This window comes from Bactrocera dorsalis, chromosome 2, assembly GCF_023373825.1.
Source record: "Bactrocera dorsalis isolate Fly_Bdor chromosome 2, ASM2337382v1, whole genome shotgun sequence".
Classification (NCBI taxonomy): Eukaryota; Metazoa; Arthropoda; class Insecta; order Diptera; family Tephritidae; genus Bactrocera; species Bactrocera dorsalis.
Genome location: NC_064304.1, coordinates 37,100,273 through 37,121,824, shown reverse-complemented (window position 1 = coordinate 37,121,824; position 21,552 = coordinate 37,100,273). Strand labels below are relative to the sequence as shown.

The 21,552-nt window shown below is 36.8% G+C and overlaps 1 protein-coding gene and 3 non-coding genes across 4 annotated transcripts in view; all 4 read left to right on the top strand.

The window, feature by feature from the left end:
• LOC105226366 (protein Skeletor, isoforms B/C) overlaps positions 1 to 21,552 on the top strand; it is a 97,986-nt gene that overhangs the window by 16,724 nt on the left and 59,710 nt on the right. The gene's annotated exons all lie outside the window — the stretch shown is intronic.
• LOC125776900 (U1 spliceosomal RNA) lies at positions 9,692 to 9,856 on the top strand. The gene has a single exon (XR_007422046.1). It is a non-coding gene; the product is annotated as a U1 spliceosomal RNA (small nuclear RNA).
• On the top strand, positions 16,785 to 16,948 carry LOC115066166 (U1 spliceosomal RNA). The gene has a single exon (XR_003845791.2). It is a non-coding gene; the product is annotated as a U1 spliceosomal RNA (small nuclear RNA).
• LOC115066164 (U1 spliceosomal RNA) lies at positions 19,612 to 19,776 on the top strand. The gene has a single exon (XR_003845788.2). It is a non-coding gene; the product is annotated as a U1 spliceosomal RNA (small nuclear RNA).

Below are 21,552 nucleotides of genomic sequence, written 5' to 3'. Positions count from 1 at the left end.
TTTTATATTAGATATACATATGGGGACTAAGGGAAATATTGATCCGATTGAACCCATTTTTGCTATGCAGACACCTCGCTATAAGAGAAGGATTATCCCTTAAATCCAGTTATATATATCCCACTTTGACCGACACTTTCGATCAAAAGTCAACTATACCGAGTCCAAATATTTGGCACCTAGCGGCTTGAACCGTTTTAATGGATTTAAACAATTTTCGGTCATAAGGTGCCATACTTTAAGATAATTACTACTGCCAAATTGTATTTCTTTTTTAATAACGTCATGATTTGTGAAAGAATCACAAGGAATTATAAATTGTGCTATATGGGAAGTAGGCGTGGTTGCTGTCCTATTTTGTCTGTTATGACAATGTGACATTAGAAGGTAAGAAGACAGCCACGTACTTTGTCGAAATCGGTTGGTTGGGTCTCGAGATATGGGATTCACCAAAAAGTGGGTGGTCCTACACCCATCGGTCTATTTTCGCACCAGCACCTACAAAACTCTCTCATACTATCATGATGGTACAATTTAATGCCTATTATTGATTTAACGCGCTTTTAGTAGTTTTTAACAGTACCGTTATATGAGAAGTGAGCGGGGTTATCCAACGATTTCATCCTTTTTGATACTGTCGCTAGAAATTCTTATAAAATTTGTACTCAGTAAATTTGGTTATTGTAGCTTAGGTGGTTTAGGAAATATGTACATTAAACTTGTTAGAGGATTGAACCACGCCCACTTTTGAAAACAGTTTGCCCACAGATACACCTTGCCACTGTGATCCTCTGTACCAAATTACAGTTAATTACAATTATTAAGGTATAAATATAGTGCTTAGTTATGGCACTTTATATGTTTTCGATTAACCGATTTGTGCGCGTGGTCGATTTATCAGCAAATTTGAAATCACCAAGTCGAAAATGAACGAGATAGACGTGAAATCAATAATTTTATGCGATTTTGCACTTTTCTCGTTATCCTGGCTAAACGGCTCAAAGTAACAGGACTTAAAAAAACAGAACGAGTGTTTTTTTATTATAAGTCAATTTGTTGAAATGAAATCAAGGTGGTCTCCTTCAATGGGTTAATGACAGCTTTTTGCACGGTCCAAAAGCATGGGGGCACTAGATTCAAAAAGTCCTGTTTACTTTGGAACACACCTTGTATATATGTGTATATAACCCTAGTTATCGCTTAGTTTTAGGTGATACTTACAACCGTTACAAAATTATTATACTCTGTAGCAACATGTTCCAAGAGTATAAAAACTCATAATATGGTATGAAATTTTTAAATTAAACCAAAAATCCTGCTTTGGGGGATACTCTTGCTCTGTGTAATTGTCCGTAAGTTCGATTTAATATTTTGTTTTTCGCTCACCCCAATGCCATGCGTTGTTATTGCTTTCACATACATATGTAACTGTTAAATTAAAAACAAATTTTGAATGCACAAATTGTTGCAAAATTACAAACGTGAGTAAATCAATCGAACTAATATTAGTAACCATGCATATGTTAGGTGCACATTCTCCGTTGCAAACGTGCAATTTTCTAAGCGACAGGTGTCAAATGAACAGCTGTTATTATGTAATATTACAGGTATTTCGATTTTATGCGTTGCCTCAGAAAAGAAACTAGTTTCAGTAATTGCCATTGGGGCGCATTGATTTGAAATTCAGCAGCAGGCGAGCATTTATAGGCGTATGTATTATATATACATATGTGTGTATGTATATACATATCTAGTTAACTTTATTCACTTTAAAGCATTTCTTGCGAAAATTTCCAATAAAAATGTTACCGAATAAAAGTGTGTATGTGTTTGTATATACAAGTGGTCAAATAATGTCGGCCAGTAAGTTTCCATTATGGGCGAGACTCCTACGACAGCAATTACGTCAATTGTGTGACCATTTTTGGAATAAGCCAAAATAAGTGAGCATTATGTAATAGATATGCTCCAAAAAGATAAGCGAACGAAAAAATATTGTTTTATGTACATACATATGTACATATTTGAGGCTATGTGCAGAAACGTTAGCAGCATAATAAGCAACTAAATAAATTTCATTTCATTTCATGATTGTTTTACAAAATTAAAAAAAACTATTAATATAATATAAATACATACATGCTTATGTAATTCATAATGCATATATAATATAATATATAAAATAAATTCATTTACACGCTACATAAATTATGTATATGTACATGAGTATGCTTACGACAACTTGAATACTTACATATCACTGCACTCCTGCCACTCCAGGTATACCTGCATGCCTTCATTTCTCTGATCTGAATGCCTTTTCTCCTTTGCGCGTATGCTTTTAACATGAATTCTCAACCACTACATTATTGAATACATAATATAAGTAAAATAAGAAAAAACGTTAAGTTCGGTTGCACCGAAGCTAAATATCCTTCACAGGTACATTTCTGTTAGTAACAGTGTTCAGTTTGTATGGAAGCTATATGCTATAGTTAACCGATCTGAACAATTTCTTCGGAGATTACATTGTTGCTTTAGAAAATAATATGTACCAAATTTCGTGAATAAATCTTTTCAATTGTGAAATCGTTCAGTTTGTATGGCAGCTATATGTTATAGTGGTCCGACATCGGCAGTTCCAACAAATGAGCTTCTTGAAGAGAAAATGACGTTTGCAAAATTTCAAAACGATATCTTAAAAACTGAGGGACTAGTTCGTATATATACAGACAGACGGACAGATGGCTCCATATGAACGTGTTCAAAATTGTAAATCAATATCTCAAAAACTAAGGGAAAAGTTTGTGTATATTCAGACGGACGTGACTAAATCGGCTCAGCTTCTTACGCCGACCATTTATACCAAAAATAATTTATATAGGTTCTCCGGTTTCCTCTCTGCCTCTGCGTGTTTCAAATTTTGTGGTAAACTTTGATATTATCCCTTGAGGGTACAACAAGGAAGCCATCGACTAGCTAGAATTACTTTGAGGTCCTTAAATTTTGTTTTTAAGAATTAAAGCTGTTAAAGTGGAAATAAAGTAGTGTTGTTCCTCAATAATGATTAAGCTAAAATTAATCGAGACTCTAGAGAATCGACAGGAGACTGGAGGTTGACTTTATGACCTTTTAGAACAAAATTTCGTCCAATCGAGAACTATTATGGTAACGGACATTATCTTTCATGATAACTAATACTCTGAAAGAGTAGACCTTTATCATCAAAGACTGCCCAGATCGACGTATCAGGCTTCAACAGATTTTCTTTAATTGTTAATGAATATATTTTTAGGTATTTTAAGGATATTAAGAAAAAACGAGTTTTAAAGCAATTTTTTTTAAAGACAACATAAATTCATTTTGAAAAAATTTGGATTCCCGGATTCCTGGAGGACCCACGAAGAAAGTTGACTGGCAGTGGGCGAGATTTTCCTACTTAAAATTATTTTAAATCCACAAAGCAAAACAATTTATCATTAATATAGATGTCCACGGGTAATGTCCGAAGGATTAGTCAAAATCGTGATTTTTGACAAAAATTACCAAAAAAGTAGGATTTTTTGGAAAAAGTTGCACTTCAGAGTGACTTAAAAGTCGAAATTATTTTCCAATAACTCTTCTATCACTTTCTGACAAATTTATTTAAGACGGTGGTGTGAAAATCGCAAGTTGATTGACTCAGTCATTTCGGAGAAATTTTTCTCACCGCCTCTTAAAATTCGTTCCGAGAAAAATCCGCATACAACTTTGCAGTGAGTTAAAAAATTCTTACAAAAACGCACATATCGCCGAAACTGAAAATATAATGTGATATATTTCGAGGCTCTTCACTTAAAAAAAAAAAATACAGAAACTTTAAACTTAATGGGGAATGTTTATTATCATTCAAAAGAACATACTTTGGCATTTATTTTTTTAAGATTATATCTTTCAAATGTTGGCCGTGGCTAAGTCTCAGATGGTTCATCCGTTTAGTACAATTTTCACTGACTCGTTCGAGCATTTCGAATGGTAACTGGTGAATGACATCCATGATGCTCCTATTGCTCCAAAACCTGAATTGGAGCGAGATTGTCCGCATAGACTATAAACTGTACATATATCCATAGGAAACAGTTTAACGGAATGATATCACACGATCTTGGTGGCCAATCGACCGGCTCAGATCGTGAAACTATATACTCACCGCAGTGTTTTCTCAATAAATCCACTGATTGATGCGATGTGTGGAAAGCACCAATAAGTCGCTTATCATGTCACGATCGTCATTGACGGTTACATTCTCATCGGCATCATTTTTGAAGAAATATGTACCGATGATTCCACCGGCACAAAAACCACACTAAGCCGTTTTTTTTTTGGAAGAAATGGCAGCTCTTGAATCTCTTCAAGTTGCCCTTCATCCCAAATGCGGCAATTTTGCTTGTTTACATACCCATTGTGTCAGAAATGGGCTTAATCGCTAAACAAAATTTGGCCAAACACGTCGGATCTTCTTGGAAATGCATCAAGTCGTTCCATGCGTCTGTCCGAGTTGTGGCGAACGGCGCCGAATCGACCCTCCACGGTCTTTTTGTATACTCTCCGCTTCAACTCTTATATTTTCTTCACTGCGTGCTGGCGGTGATCTATTCGGTCGAATTTTATCCAATAAAGAATGCTGTATCTCAAGATGTGTGATAGTTTTGCGAATAGTACGCTCAGTAGGCCGATTTTGTTGACCATAAGTTGAGCGAAGCGCGCGAAACATATTATTTACAGAACGTAAGTTTCGAGAGGAAGTTGAACGATTTGTGAACGTTTTTCAGGTCTTTCCAAAAAATACTGAAAAAATTAACATAACAGCTGGACAGGACTCACGCGTGATCTAACAAAAAAGGGCTATTGAAAAAAGCACCTCTTCTTGGATCACCTGTTATTTGTACATTAAGTGACCACTTAAATAAAACTTCATAAGTCTCCTTCTTTTAATTTTGGTTTTTGTTATTGTTTTTGATTTTTACCTTTTCTAATTGTAGTATCGACTAATTATTATTACCGCCCTACCGTTGTTTCAAAATTATAGTTATAATAAAAATTTGTCAACGCTCGAGCGCTATTAATTTTGGATTAGTGGAATATGATAAATCCTCCTACTGGCTCACATCCTCGTTTCAACCACATGCCTGCACCCACCCATGGTAACTGTAAATGATTATTATTACATGATTACAATAATAAAATAAAGTTCCTTCCTAACGCATTTCGGTAACGTAATCCAATTGCGCCGTTCCGGCGATAAAGTACAAAGTACTCACAACTAATACTTATTCACACGCACACACACACGCCAATACAGAAGCACACATTCGAGCAGCTTATGAATATTTTCGACTTACGGAGAGCGGCATAGCGAGTGTTACAAACTATGGGCGTGTCACGTGATAGGAAAACAAGGCGCAACTGTCCGCCCCACAATTCCAGGCGCTCTGCGTTCCCAGCTCTGAGGCAGATTGCAGTTTGCAACAAATGTATCGCTTTTCGTGTTGGCGCCGCTAATCCAGCGCAGATTGCCGAACAATTTGCTGCGATTAAATTAGCCAGAACATGCACACCCACACACGCATACAGCTAAAAACTGACGCGGAGTTTGAGCGCTGAGTATGAGGGGGCAGTGGCAGAACTTCATATCTGCAAATAAACAAACAAAGCATATTTGTCGAATTCTCGATGACGTTGTCGTGCGTTGAATGACGTCTCCGTGTGCGCGCGCGTGTGTGTGTGTTGGTGTGTGCGTGCTTGCAACGCGTCGAATCGCTGTGGGTTGTGCAAAATGCGCGCGGGTGTTTTACAGCTTTCCATGCCATGCCAGTGATTGTGGGTGTTGTCGTCGCACAGCTGGAGTCCTGCCGCTTCACATGCTTGCGGTTAGCGAAACTACCCCCGCGGTGCAAAGTCAAAAGTAATAAACATTAATAGAACACTCTGCACTGATGACGCGCGCGCTTCTGTGTGCATGTGTATGTGCGCGCTTACTGGCCACCGACACGCCACTTGGCTCAATTTCCGTTTCATATTCACAGGTTGTTGCTATTCATCCCCAAAGCTTCGAACGCGTCTGGTGGCGTGGGGCGTTCGCGCTCGTATATTAACGTGCGCTTCCGCAACCGCCCGCCGCCCCTCATCGTACCATACATGTATATGTATGTGTACATTATCAGCGCTTTCGGAGTTTTGTTGTCGTGCGGCACTTGCAACACATTCTTGCTGTGCGTGTGTGTTTTATTCTCATAAATGCTGCCCGCAGCTAATGCTTTGCTCGGCTAGTTTGGCTCGTGTTGGTTGCGCTGTTGCGTCAGCAAGTCCGTTGAATCGAAATAAATATGACTTCTGCTGATTATCGCCCGTGCAAGATTTGCAGCTTTTCTTATTTGCACTTGCAATCTTTCGGTCTTCAGCGTCGATTCGCTAAAAATACATATTGCGCTTTGTTGTAGTTGTAGCTTTAAGTGGTTAACTGCTTATTGGAAGGCCATATGAATGTCTGAAAGCACTGTGGACAGTTTTTAGGTTAGGTATTGTGACCATATATATACATACATATGTTGCCTTTTATATTTTGGTATTTGGCAATACTAGTGTGCAATCTGACAGAACACAACTTTATCGTAAATAAGCAGAACGTTTTGACATATGAGCGCTATTTGTGTTGTTTACAGTAAATTAAAATATTCTTCTCGGCCAAAAAATGGAATTAGAACGCGAACAGTTTCTCGTGATTATTTTTTATAACTTTCGAGGGGGTTAACTCAACAACAGTGTATCGATGAACTTATTTGAATTTTTGGGATGATGCTCCATCAAGAACCAGTTATGGGGAATCAAATAGAGGTCGTAAATCGCTCCAACACAGGTTGCGTAAAATCCAAAATCAGTTGTTCCAAAATCGGAAACTATTGATGCTGGGCGCAAACTGATATTGCAAGATCGTCATGTGACTTATCGTGAGATTGAGGCATTAGTGGGAGTAGCTTACTTTTAATTTTGCATGATCATTTGACTGTAAAAAAATTTGTTCTCTTTGGATCACACACAATATGTTAATCGCTTCCAAACAGGCTCTTGTCGATTGGTGGAGCGAAATGTTAAAAAATACGATAACGGTGTTTCAAGATGAGCCGAATCCCAAAAAAGTTGTTCATGTACGAAGCACCTTCAAGCAAATGGTGGCCTGTTTTTTTTTGGGAAAACTGTACATGTTGCAATCATACCACTAGAACAACACAGAACAGTAAATTCGGAGTGCTGCAAGTTGTCTTTGAAGAAGTCAGGAAAACCAATCGCCGAATACTGATCACTCTTCACCACGGGTATGTGAGCTCTTATGCATCGATTGGATTAAGCAACCACCGTATATTGCTGACTTTGCACCGAAGAACTTCTTTTTATTGCCGTATGTGAAACATAAACTAAGAGGTCAACTTTTTTCGAAGCCTGAATAGGCGGTTGATGATTTCAAAAGGCATGTTTTCAAGATATTTCAATTAGAGTGGCGAAAATAGTTCGAAAATTGGTTCAAAGGTATGCAAAAGTATATAGATCTTTATGGAAAATATTTTGAAAAAAAAAACAGTAAAGTGATTTTCAATGATTGAATTTTGCTTTTGTTCTCTAATCGCGAAATTTAAAAGGCAACCCTCATAAGTGGAAGAACTCGGTCTCTCGATGCCTATACTTTTGTGTATACATTAGGTTGTCAAAAAAGTCTTGCGGTATTTTCGCTAGTTGGCGCTTTTATTCGTCGCATCGGGTCATGCTATACCTTTTTGGAAAGCTCATTTCACGCGCTGTCATACGTGTTGATTGATTGTCGTTTCTTTTAAATCGTTCGTGAGTTATAGCTACGCAAACATGGAGAAAAATAAAGAGAAAATACGGCATATTTACAGTACTACTACGATAAAGGCAAAAATGCATCTCAAGCCGCCAATAAAATTTGTGCAGTTTATGGACCCGATACAGTTTCCATTTCCACCGCACAACGATGATTTCAACGTTTTCGTTCTGATGTAGAGGTGGTCGAAGATGCGCCACGCTCCGGAAGGCCTGTCGTCACAAATTGCGATAAAATCGCTGAATTGGTCGAAAGAGACCGGCATAGCAGTCATCAAACCGTTATAAACCATTTGTAGAAGCTTGGAGTCACTAAGAAGCTCGATGTATGGGTGCCACACAAATGGAGTCAATAAAAATACCGCAAGACTTTTTTGACAACCTAATATATTAATAAGAAAGCTGCCATTCGATGCCTTTGTTTTCGGATTTTTTTTTCTATACTTCGTACTTCGCAAAAGCAAAATCTAACTAAAGCTCAGTTAAAATGATTATATGTATGATCTGATAGTAATAGGGGATTCATAATTTAGTTTAAAATATTTCGTTCGTTGTCAGTGTTTCGGAAACTGGAAGTACGCCATGGTCTATGGCCTAACTTTGGTCGCACAGTAATATAGTTTATTAATTGTTTTATTTTGTTCGGAGTATTTCATGAAAATAATTGCTTGCAAATCCCAAAAAACACTGGTTAAAACCTTGCCGACCAGCTGCTGTGAGTTCGAACACTTTGGACGACTTTCACCGGCAGCAGTCTTTCAGCGAACTCCCGGTTTGATTCAGGTGTATAATGACGTATCCATGTTTCCTTTTTTGTCACAAATTCGCTCTTACGACGCTTATTCAGTGCCAGATTGTTCTTTGAAGATCGAACACGATTGCCTTTTCGATTGATATGCCTAAAACGTGAACCCTGACAGGTAAAAATTCGTGAGTGATATGATCTTCTAGTTCCTTTGAGATGCCAATACTGTTAACTAACAACTTTATTTAATTTTATGGTTAGGCAACAAAGTTTCAGATATTTCTATTATGTTGTCTGCCGTTTCTAGCTCTTACGGTCATTCTGGCCAGAGTACATCAGTTTACTGGTGTCTATGCGATGGAATTCAGTAAACTAGTACTTGAAAATACTAGAGCAGATTTGTCGTAGCACTTATTAGATCACTGTCTTTTATCAAAGGTATCGTATCTCAGCAGGAAACAAATTTTAATGTTTTTTTTACAAACAAAAATAGCAAATGACTCAAGAACTATTGAATGAAATGTGAAAAAAACTCGACAGTATTCTATTTAAAATTAGTACTAGATGCTAATGATATATTTTTTTTGTTTGTTGTGCGATCTCATCAACGGCTGAAGACTTTGCAGACCGAGTAGTAAGAAACTTTATTTAAATAAAAAGTTTATTTTCTTCTTTAGAATTTTTCTACATTTTTAACGCAAATAACTGAGGTTCTGCAAGAAATAGCAACGACGTAAAGTAAAAATGAAATTATGTGCTCAACATATATCTAAATAAAAGAAGAATACAAACATAACATTGAAAACATTTTCTTACAAAACTCTTCACGCTAAATGACAAATTTAGCATCAGCTTAGCACAAAACTACGACAGAAATTTTTTCAAGCATTCAGGTAGGCACTTATTGCCTGCTAACTACCTTCTTATGTTGTTGTTATCTTTTATCTTTCTCTTTTTTGCTTTATTTGTGTTAATTTTAGCACATTTTGTGTAAGCAGAATTATTTCCTAGAATTCTCAACCACTTTCGGTGAGGATCTTCTTAAGAACTTGGATTTAAGCGGTAGAAAGCATACTTACCTGGCGTAGAGGTTATCCGTGATCATGAAGGCGGTTCCTCCGGAGCGAGACCTAATCATTGCACTACGATGGGGTTGACCTCTGCGATTATTCCTAATGTGAATAACTCGTGCGTGTAATTTTTGGTAGCCGGGAATGGCGTGCGCGCCGTCCCGACGTATTTAAATACATTCATATACTACTGTGGGGTGAAATAGTGCGGCTGTGCCAAATATCACATCAAAGCAAGTCATTTTTGTTTGATATACGCTTTGTCTAAACAGTACATAAAGTGCATTCAGCAACGTTTACGATGAAAGTGAAATTATTCAACAAAAAAGTTTCTTTAAATTTTGCGCGCGCCAGTAAATTTCTGATGCCGAGAAACGTTCGGGAGGTCGGAAAAGGTCTTCGGTGATAATTGATGTCACGAGTACGGTTGGCTCCAAAATCAAATCACTTAGTTTATTCGTAAAACATATTCGCTTTAACGTCTATGAAACAATGCTTTTCGGGACTACAATGGCATGAAAGGTACGAGGGCTGCTATATATATTTCTGGCCTGATAATGAAAATAGGAATATTTATCAACGAAAATGGTTTTTTTTTTTCGTTGGATTTGGCTCGTCTTGGAAGACCCACACGGTCGATTGCTGTTTTGTTTCGGGCTCATACGCATAGATCCATGATTCGTCACCTGTGACGATCTTATAAACGTCTTTCGAAGCACCGCGATCGTATTTTTTCAGCATTTCTTTACACCAATCCACGCGAGCCTTTTTTTTAGCGATTGTCAAATTGTGCGAGATCCAACGAGAACGAACCTTTTTTACGGCCAGGTGTTCATGCAATATCGAAGGTATGTTACATGACGGTCTTGCATTATCAGTTCACCTACGGCATCTATGTTTTCTGGCACAACGGCTGTTTTTGGATAACCTTCACGGAATTCGTGTTTGAGCAAGCGTCGGCCACGATTGAATTCGTTGTAACAGTTTTTCACAGTGCTATAGGATGGTGCTTTATAGCCATACAAAGATTTTAGTTCATCGATGCACTCTTGTCGTGATGATCCACGTCGAAAGTTGTGAAAAATGATCGCACGAAAATGTTCACGAGTTGATTCCATTTTTTTCCCGAGATGAATTTTTTAATTCCCTGTAAATAAAACAATTCACGATTAAATGACAAAACGTTCTGAGTGATGTTATGCTAAAAAATGTCAAACTTTCCAATGGAAATGTCAGATTGCACCTGGCAACACTTAGTGTTGCCTAGTCCAGAAATATATATAACAGCCTATGTATTATTCCTGGCGATGAGTCTTGGATCTGTGTTTAAAAGTCGGAAACAGACAATCAATCGGCCGAATATCGTGGCAAAGGTGAGTGAATAAAATAAAGTAAATAAAATTTACTTTGAAAGAATGAAATCGAAATTTAAAAGAAGTGCCAACCATTTTCACAGTGTTTTAGAAATGCCATGAATTTTTATTTGAAATAATTTAGTATTGTCACTATCGTTCAACGGTTCTGGCTTTGGCCAAGATCTACAAGTATATAAGAATCCATATTGCTCTTCTAAAAGCATTGGTGTCGTAAACATCTATATTATATAGTTACATATGTACATATATCTATTATATATTTTTAATTATATCATAGTATGATGAGTTGAGTCGATTTAGCCGTCCGTCTGTCTGTACACACGCGAACTCGGTCTTATACTTTTTGATTCAAATCAGTCCTTATATAGAAAACCTTTATTTTTATTTGACAAGATATCTTCACGTAACTCAGCACGTATTGTTTTCGAAGGCAACGATGCAAAGAAATTTTTAGATCGGACCACTATAGCAGATAGACACCATACAAATTGACCGATTAAAATCAAGTTCTTGTATGGAATATTTTTTTATTGGTTATGGGTATTATCGAAGTTTACGATATTCTTGTTGTCGGTTTTTCGAGTTGAGACAACTGCAATTATTTCCGTCACTAACTGCTAAAAGATATTTTTGTAGCGCGAGGTATGTAATGGCTTTTTAGTGCCCCAATTAGGAGGCTTGTATTTGAAAGTGGTTTGATTTCATGAGGACGGTTTTTCAAAAAAGAAAAGCCCTGACACAATCAGTCATTAATTTCGCAAAATTCAGCAATCGTTATTTGTGTGAACTTTCGAAGTTAATTTGACATTTCCGAACTGATACTGCTTGAACTCTATAGCTGAAAACAGCGTCAGAAATCATTACTAAGGTCTTAGGAAGTCTGATTATAAAGGTGAGCACTTAAGGATTCAACTTGAATGGAATCGTGCACCGTAAGTAATCTCTACAACTACTTACCATACAGGATCTGAACGCCGAAAAAGAAAGCCTTTGGTTTGATAAAAATTAGTGTTATTACCGGTACCATAGAAGCGCTTGTCGTCGGATGAAAACGGTACGCTTGGTATCTCCTCACACCCTTTTGGAAAGCCAATATTTTGGCCAACCAATTGAAGCAATTTTACTCCGGTATAAAATTGGGTAAGATATTTAATATCCTTGCGCTTATTTCCACAAAATATAGTCTGTAATAATTTTAATTCCAACTAATACCTTGTGCGATGTAAGACAGCATTATCCTTAAAATACCAACTCATACACACATGCACTGGCCACACATTGAACTAAAATATGTGGAAATTTATCACCACAGCTGACTTAACGCCTTTTCCTTGTACGCATTGGCACGCTCGTCCATTCACGCAATCATTTATTACAAATGACTTTTGACAATCGGAAAGTTTACGATTGCGCTGCGAGCTGGCTTTAAGCTCGCAATTCCCATTTAACGCGCAGACAGTATAAAAAATGAGAGCTCAAGATTTGGCAACGGTAAAAAGCAAATCGAAACAGCAACACACTTTAAGCGGTAAATCATATAGAATTGTGGAAGAATATGTGTGTTTGTGTGTGTCTTATGAATAATATTGCTTTCACTTGTCCAGCATCCTTTCGGTGGGGGCACTAACATACACGCAAACATATATAAATACATATTTCCTCAGTGAAATCCGTCGATATATAACGAAAAATGCCGTTATTGCATACATATGAACCACTATAACGGCGCTGTTGCGGATCCTTTCGCCGCAGCGGTTTGTCGCTTCGCCCTTTTCATGCAATGCTTCGGTTGCCACCTCATTTCCTTTCCACATCGTTACGCTCTTTACGTGCTTTGACACAATCGACAATTCTGCTTTTACTACCATACATACCTATTTATGTGTATGCATTTGTGTGTGTGTGCGCGCTATTTTGGTTCGCTTCAGGTTAAAGTCATGTCGTTAGCATTAACGCTTTTTGATTTTTATTGAGTCAGCTAAATTTTATTTGATTTACCCTCTACGGCATGCCTGTACCACGGCGATATAAACGTACACCGTTATGTACATATGTATGTATATGTGAGTACACACACACACACACACTCACATGACCTGCAAGAAAATTTCATCTGGGGGAGGAAGTGAGTTCGCCGACTTTATTAGATGAAAATGAAGTTGAGTTGAATTGAGTCTCAATTCAGTGCGCATCCTTAGAGTTCATAGCGCAGGCAAAAAAACACATACACACCTATATACAGATATATATATGTTTATTGTGCTCAGCTTTCAATGCCTACACTGTCTTATTGCTCTGCATTCAACCGGAAGCTATGAGTTTTTTTACCGGCACTTTAGTTTTTCCTGCCTGACACATTGACTTCATCGGCTTCCGTGTGTGCGTCCAACCGAGCAGCCGTCCAACCCAACGCTCGAGCGGCGTTCCAGATGTGAATGATAAAATAAATTACTACGAGATTAGCGCGAATGTAATTATCATGTCTATTTGGGTGATGCGCGATAAGCAAATGTAGGGTTGTTAGTGTGTGAGGGTGATCGAGGTAAGGTGGAGAATGCGAGGTTTGTAGATATCATGGGAGGTTTCATATCAGCGTTGCTGAACTTTTTTAGCTCAAAATTAATGATGGCGCAAACTTTGAAAATTATGAAAAAAGTTACTTAAATTATTGATCTATAAATAAGTAGGGAAATGCTGTAAAATAAAGAGCAATTATTGTTAAAAAAAAGTTTCCTATAATCTCCCGACATTTTTGGGGCTTATATTTACCAATTGTTCGATTGACTTCATTAAGAGCCACACTCATCGACTCTATAAGAGATGCTTTATCCGGCTTACTTTAATCGTCTATAAATGCTTTGTATGGCAGCTAAGAGGGTAGTTTGAGAATTCGGTGGCTTTCCGATTTTTTTTTTTTAATATTTAGCTGCTTCTTCAAGATTAATTTTTACTTTATATCTTCTCTTCTAAAATGAATCCGTGTTTGTTTCAACGATTATCTTCTCATTAACCGCAAATCATATAACTCTGCAACCATTTTTTAGATTATTTTGAGAAAATGTTGCCTCTATCATAATTCATGCTCCAGTTAAATTCAGGTTTCTTGTTGTTTGGAGTAATCAGTAGGTCAAAAAACAAAGTCCGTAGCCATCAATTAAACAGTCGTTGTACTCGTTGTACTATAGGTTAGTCTGGCAGGTTCGTGAACCACTCATATGATTTTGCCTTTAGCGATGAAGTAATCCATAGCTGTGTCATTAATATTTGACTAAATTTGCAAAAACGCCTACGAGATTTCGGATTATTGTTGATTGCTCCTTTACAGGAATCACACAGTTGCAATTTTGAATGTTTTTTGGTAACTGGGGCCCACAGCAAGTAGTTATCTTACATCTAAATATAGAAGCAAAATGTAAGGGTCCATTTATAAGCCGATTCTTTGCTACAATGCTATGAATCTTAGCGACGACTTCTGTCTATATTTTCATAATCAGAGAGCTTCTCATAAAAACTAGTCGCAGTTCCGAGGAGCCTGGAGCTTTAAAACTGGTGTTACTCTCCATTTGCTATACAATATAAAGCCCCACACACCGCAAGTGGGCAGAGATATTTGGTCAAACAACCACCGAGGTGATTGTTTTGAGTGTGTACTTTATACATATAGTATTTATTTGTCAAACTTTTTTCTGCCCTTGACAAGAATAAAACTTGATGCAAACTGTCCATTTCAAAATTTCCCTCAAAATTCCTCAGGTTATGTGTTTTCAAAATTGTTACCAATCCTTATTTTTGAAATAAAAAGTAACTAAATTCTTGAACCGACCTCATAGTATGTACATTTGTAGAGACAGAATTCCAAATAAAGAAATAGTAGGATGACATTTCTTGCTTCACATGCAATTCTATTTTCGTGACATATTTTTCTTCGGTTGCTTTAATACCTTTTCTTTCTCCCATTCGGGTTCCCTCCTCCACCTCTCCTATTTCCCAGCCGATTTATGTGTTTTTTTTTTGCACCAAGCAACAGCTTCTTTCATTCATTCAATTTTCGCTTCATTTAGATTAATATCATCATGGCCAAACCTAATCAACATGTGCGCCGTGCTCTCACAAAGTGATGAGGGAGTCTTCGAACGCAAACAACATTTCTGGTATTGGCAAAACAATTGGTACTGAATCGAAGATGAAAGCACTAAATAAGATTAAGTGATTAGGAAGACAATGAGACAACGAGAAAGTGGGGATTTTATTTTTAATTTCGGAAGGGGATTTGTCAACGCATTCGGGGGATGAATTCGGTCTTTATTGTTAACATTATACTCATATTATATAACAAAATATAATAAGTACTGCGGAATAGTTGCGAATGTTGGAAAAGGCTCAGTTTTATTAAAAATACAATCGTACGTGTGGTACAAAGCCTTCAAACACGCTCGAGAGAACGTTGAAGATATGCCTCGTTCTGGACGACCCACGATCTCTTCAACTGATGAAAATATTTAAAAAAGTGAAGAGTATGGTGCTTAAAAATTGTCAAGGATGTGTTAGAAAGATGGCAAGAAAGCTCTACAGCTCTCGCGAATCCGTTGAAATGATTTGGTGGATGTTTTGGATATGAAACGTGAGCAAGAGTCTCGCTAAAGCTAATTTTTTTTTAAAAGATCACCGAAAACAGTTCTCTTTGGTCCAAGAACGCAATGAATATCATCGATCATACGTCGTATTCACCAGATTTGGCTCAGTGTGATTATTTTCTTGTTCTCCAAACTGAAATTGCCGCCATGTGGACGCCGTTTTCAGTCGATCGAAGAGATAAAACAAAATTTTTCTGAAGGAGATGAAGGCCATCCCAAAAAGTGCTTTTGAAAAGTGTTTCGAGGATTTGAAGAATCGTTAGCTTATGTGTATTACATCTGGTGGGGACTACTTTGAAGTGTACAAAATAAATATTGGTCAATAATTAAAAATTTTGCGTTCTTTTTACAATTTCCGGGTACCTTTTTGAAAAGCATGACTTCATTAAGAGTTAGTGGAGTTTCCAAAGTCGTAACTTTGCCACTTAAACATTAAAAATTTTAAGATTCCAATCTAACCCTAGTGATTCTTTTAATGAAGAGACGTTATCATTATTCCATAATAAAGTACATTAGTACAACTTGAGGCTTATTGGACCATTATTTCTACTCTGAACAAGATTATGACCAGTATATAATATGAAGTCTTCATCAAGACCTTTCTCTTTAACTGGCAGGTTGAATTGAATATTATTTCATCCTACTAATATGTAGGTCTTCTAGCGTCAATCAATTTTCACGAGTCAATACACTAAAATTTATAAGAAGATCCATGAAAGACAGTGCTGTATTAACCGTGTATTAAGCACCTTATGCATACTAACAACAACCACAATGTAGTATGCTAAACGGCATAGGCAGCTTCATTTTTTACCTGCTTAGACTGCAAAGCTGTCTGTTTGTGAAGGTATGATCAACTTTTTGATTTCCTTTTCCTCCTTTTGTCCTTTTAATTAACTCTCATGGATTTTGTGTGAGCCAACATTATATTCTGAAATTCTCAACCACTTTATGTGAGAATCTTCTTATAGCGTTCCCACGAAAGTCGGGCAACGAATTATTAACTCGGCAGAATTCTGCCGTTATAAGAACAACAACAACAACATGATCTGCTTAAGAACTTTGGTTTACGCGATAAGAAATCATACTTACCTGGCGTAGAGGTTAACGGTGATCATGAAAGCGGTTCTTCCGGAGCGAGATCTAATCATTACAGTACGATGGGGTTCACCCTACAATTATTCCTAATGTGAATAACTCGTGCGTGTAATTTTTGGTAGCCGGGAATGGCGTTCGCGCCGTCCCGACGTTTTTAAATACATTCAAAGATTAATATACATACAAAGAATATGATTCGAGGTCAACGCCACTGTAGAGACGGGCATATAAACGTAGAACTGCTGATAAAAAAAATTGCCGCCGTTTAGAAATTATTACTTGTATGTACAATGGAAGACGAATAAAAAAAATATATATGAAAACCCTGATCAGCGTGAAGAGCTGAGTTGAAGATTTGGCTTCCATAAATACTGAATTATATTCTGTTAAGTTTTTGTACGAAAAACTTTGTTATTTGAAGAGATAACTTCATAAAATTTCTCATAAAAACAAAGGTATATCTGTATCTGAAGAAATTCTTCAGTGCGGTTTACTCTAGCATACTGACTGATCAACATCAAGTCTTTGTTCAAGAAAACTTTTTTATATGACAAGACATCTTCACGAAATTAAGCAAGAATTCTTGTCCAAGGTAACGGTATAATCTTCGAACATATTGTTCATATCGGATCACTATATCATATAGCTGCCATACAAACTGACCAATAAAAAACAAGTTTTTGTTTGGAAAGTAGCCGAACTTAACTTTTCAATTTCTTTTTGTTTGTTTAAAAATTTTTTATTAAAAAAATTTAATTTTTGTTTTCGTTCTTAATAAAAAAATTGTTTTTGTTGATTTTAATATTTTTTTTTATGAAAAAATTTTAAAAGTTTATATGCTATCATTTAAGTTATTTCATTTTTAATAAATAATTAATTAATAAATTGTTTTTGTTTGTTTTTAATAATTTCTATATTAAAAAAATTTAAAAGTTTTTATATACGTAACTATTTAAGTATTATTATTTTTTGTTTTTATGTGTTTTGTTTTAAATTTTTTTGTTTTGTTTTTATCTTTTTTTTTTTAGTTTTTTCATTATCTGTGCTCGATTTAAATTTTTTTTTTATTTAACCTCAAACAAGCACTTCCTCTCACTCCTTTGTATCACTTTCTTTAATGCACTTCCAAAAGTCAGTTTGTTTGATATGAAAGAACTCAATTATTTTTCCATCCATCAAAGCCTACCACTTACACACAAATATACTTATGTACATATTTTATGCGAATCACTGTTAAATCAACACAGTGGCATGAAAATACCGATTTAATGTCTACATTTGCTGGAGTATAATCAAATAGTAGCCCAAGTGCAAATACACACATACACACACATACTTACAGACGCACTTCCAGCCATACGTACATTGTATAAAAAGGGGAAGTTGAAGTTAAAGAAACAACCAACCAAGTAGCAAAACGATCACGATTTGTGCTGAAGGCACACCAAAACAACAACAATAAGACAACAACAAAAAATCCATACATAACCAATCCATAGAGTGATTGCAACGCTTTAGCAGATAACTTGTATCTCAATACTCATCTGCGCATTTACATACATACAAACAAACTTTTATACATAGACATTGATGTGTATATATGTATACTTAATAGAGCGAGTGTAAATATGTGAGATAAATAGTCGTGAAAGCCCAAAATCCACCCTCTTCCGCTGACGCTGAAGCCTATTGAGCACGAACGACACACACATCCAATACATGAAGGCTTATAAGCAGCTATGAAGTTATAAAAAGTGAAAAGCTGGCAGCCGTAGAAGGGTAAAAAGCTTCAATGCTGCGACGCGGCAGAGCGACGGCTACAACAATGAGGCTGTTGAAGGATAACGGCAAAACCATGGTTACCGGTAAATTATGTGAGATTATATTGTCTCCACGGGGATTATTAGCGAATATCATAAGCTGATAATGCGATTAATTGAATGCGAGAGAAAAAGTGGAGTGCAATATCGAAGAAGGGGATAGAAGAAAGGAGTACAAAGACTGCAGATTTTAAAGAGTATTTTCAAAAATTTATGCAGCAAACGAAGTACTGAAGCGGTATGATCGTTAGAAGCGTGTTACGCCTAAAAGTATGCTTTTGAGATATTTCTAACTTTTGAATCAAAGCAACAAAAATCAATTGCGCTGTTATAGCGACTATGGATGGAAACGAAAGTTTGATGCATTTGATATTTAATACCGTTACAAGGCTGTGCGCTGGTGCAGTTTTAGGTAGATTCATTGTTTAGAAGCAAGTAAATCGTTTTTTCTCTGGTAGGGAGGTATTAGCAGAAAAAAACTGAAACCTAAAAAACAAAGATAAAAAGTTTTTAAAATTAAGAAAAAAAATAAAATTGTTGACTGAAATTGTTTAATTACACCAAAAATTAAAAATTTCTTTATATATGATTTAATTTTGTCACAAATTCATTGCTGCGAGAGATGGCAACTTGTTTGCTCTCTCAAGCCTCCACCATCCTCAATTCTCGCCCCCTAACATCGTTGAGCCAGAACCCTAACGACGGCGAGGCGCTAACATCTGCGTATCTACTAATAGGGTGCTCCCTACGAGCATTACCGCCAGAGCAGGTGTCAGTGGATTTAATTCAACATAAATTATGTATAAATGAGTATGCCTACTGCATCTTGAAAACCTATATGTCACTACTCTCCTGTCAATCCAGGTATACCCGCATGCTTTCACTTCTCTGACCTGAATGGCTTTTCTCCTTTGCGCGTATCCTTTTGGCATGAATTCTCAACCACTTTGTGTGAGAATCTTCTTAAGAACTTTGATTTAAGCGATAGAAAGCATACTTACCTGGCGTAGAGGTTAACCGTGATCATGAAGGCGGTTCCTCCGGAGCGAGACATTGTCATTGCACTACGATGAGGTTGACCTCTGCGATTATTCCTAATGTGAATAGCTCGTGCGTGTAATTTTTGGTAGCCGGGAATGGCGTACGCGCCGTCCCGACGTAATTGGATACATACCGCAAATCTATATTACAGAGTCCAGCGAAAGTGACTGTTTTCTTGTTCTGAAGTATAAAAGTAACTATACTTCGGATGGGGATAGAAAGACCCCCAATCCTCTTGTAGAACAATCACAACCAATATATCTACATAAAAAGAAACAAAATCAAAACTTCGACTATTTTACAACTGTTTAATATCAATTTTTTATCCAGATATCTAGATGATATGGTGAAGGTAATAATCAGTTAAAATAGTTTCAGATTACGTATGTATGTATATCTTGTTTGGGATGCGGTTAATTCATGTAATCCACTTGGATAACTGTAAATTGGACTCGATGGTTAAATAATGATGCAATATTTTCTCTAATGTTGCATAAAGTTATTGGGTTATTGGGTACCCAAAGTGTTTTCGCAAACTTAAATATTTTTTCAAGCATAAAGATTAGTTAAAATGTTAGCTATATCGATCAACTTCATTATTCGGTCATCTAAATTTATTACATTTTTTTCTTTTTTTTTGGCTTGTAAAACACTGCAACAGTCAGGAAATCTGAGGCTGGAGTTTATAGAGCGCTCTTATCGTTAACTATCCATCTCATCCTCAAAGAAGCTCACTGCTCCTGTCCTCCAACGGCTTCTTTCCACCTACAACTCTCTCCTCGGTGAATTGGCATAGAAGGCTATTGCCGTCAGGGTTCTGTTTGACGACTCCATGATTCAATATGCGGTTTGAAATCAAAGTTTGTGAGGATTTCCGGGTTTTCAGACATGTGTTCATTTAGGAATACAGATTCTCTGCGTCTGATAGAAGACGATGTCTACGGTTCACCATGTTCAAAATGGCGTTAGTTGTCATGGTTGGAGTGGATTCTTAGTGCACCACACATGCTGATGAGCGCCACCGGTTGAACGCTCTCGAGTTTCTTAGCAAGTGTGGTCTTTTCTAGAGTCCTCCACCACATAAAGACTCCATAGAACATACTTGGCTTGACTATGGGGTCGTAGAGCCAGAGGACCACTTTCGGTAAGAGACCCCACCATTTGCCAAAGACAGCAGTAAAAGGCAATCGATGCCTTTTTGTTTTGCTCTCTCTTCGATTTTCGATTTCAATGAAAGCTTTCTATCCAGAACGAATCCCAGATATTTCACTGTATCCGCCGTTTGCAAACGGGTGCCTCCCATTTGCGGCAGCGATGCTACCTTTCAAATATACGAAAATCTTGCACTCAGTTATTCTCATATGCTTTACACAATGTTTAAGATAGGATTTAAATTTAATGGAAGAGTTAGGAAATATCTCAGAGTAAGAAAGCTCCACTTAACCACTAAACGAAGAATTTACCTCTTATTTTATCGATTGAACAGCTCAAAAAATGTACAAACAAACTGAAATGCATGGTCTCTAATAGAATCCAGTGCTAACAGCAATGCATTCGGAACACTAACTCAACCCCCAAAAGGAAACCGAAATTGATCACCCGTCAAAGTTGGCGGTGTCTTTTCACATCATTGTTGTCATGTATTTATATATGTACATATATACAAGTATTTTTTATGTACGTATGTATGTATGTGTGTCTGTATACAGTGTCTTTAAATCTTCAATGCTCGTTCTCATCATTGTCATCACTACGCTTGTTGTTATGGTTGTACGCTTTATTACTATTGCTTTTTATGCCCCCCACACTGCTGCTCACCGCTGTTGTTGTCGCTGTTGTTATTATAGCTTTTGCTACTCTTAATATCGCGCACACTTGTTTGTGCTCATGTTG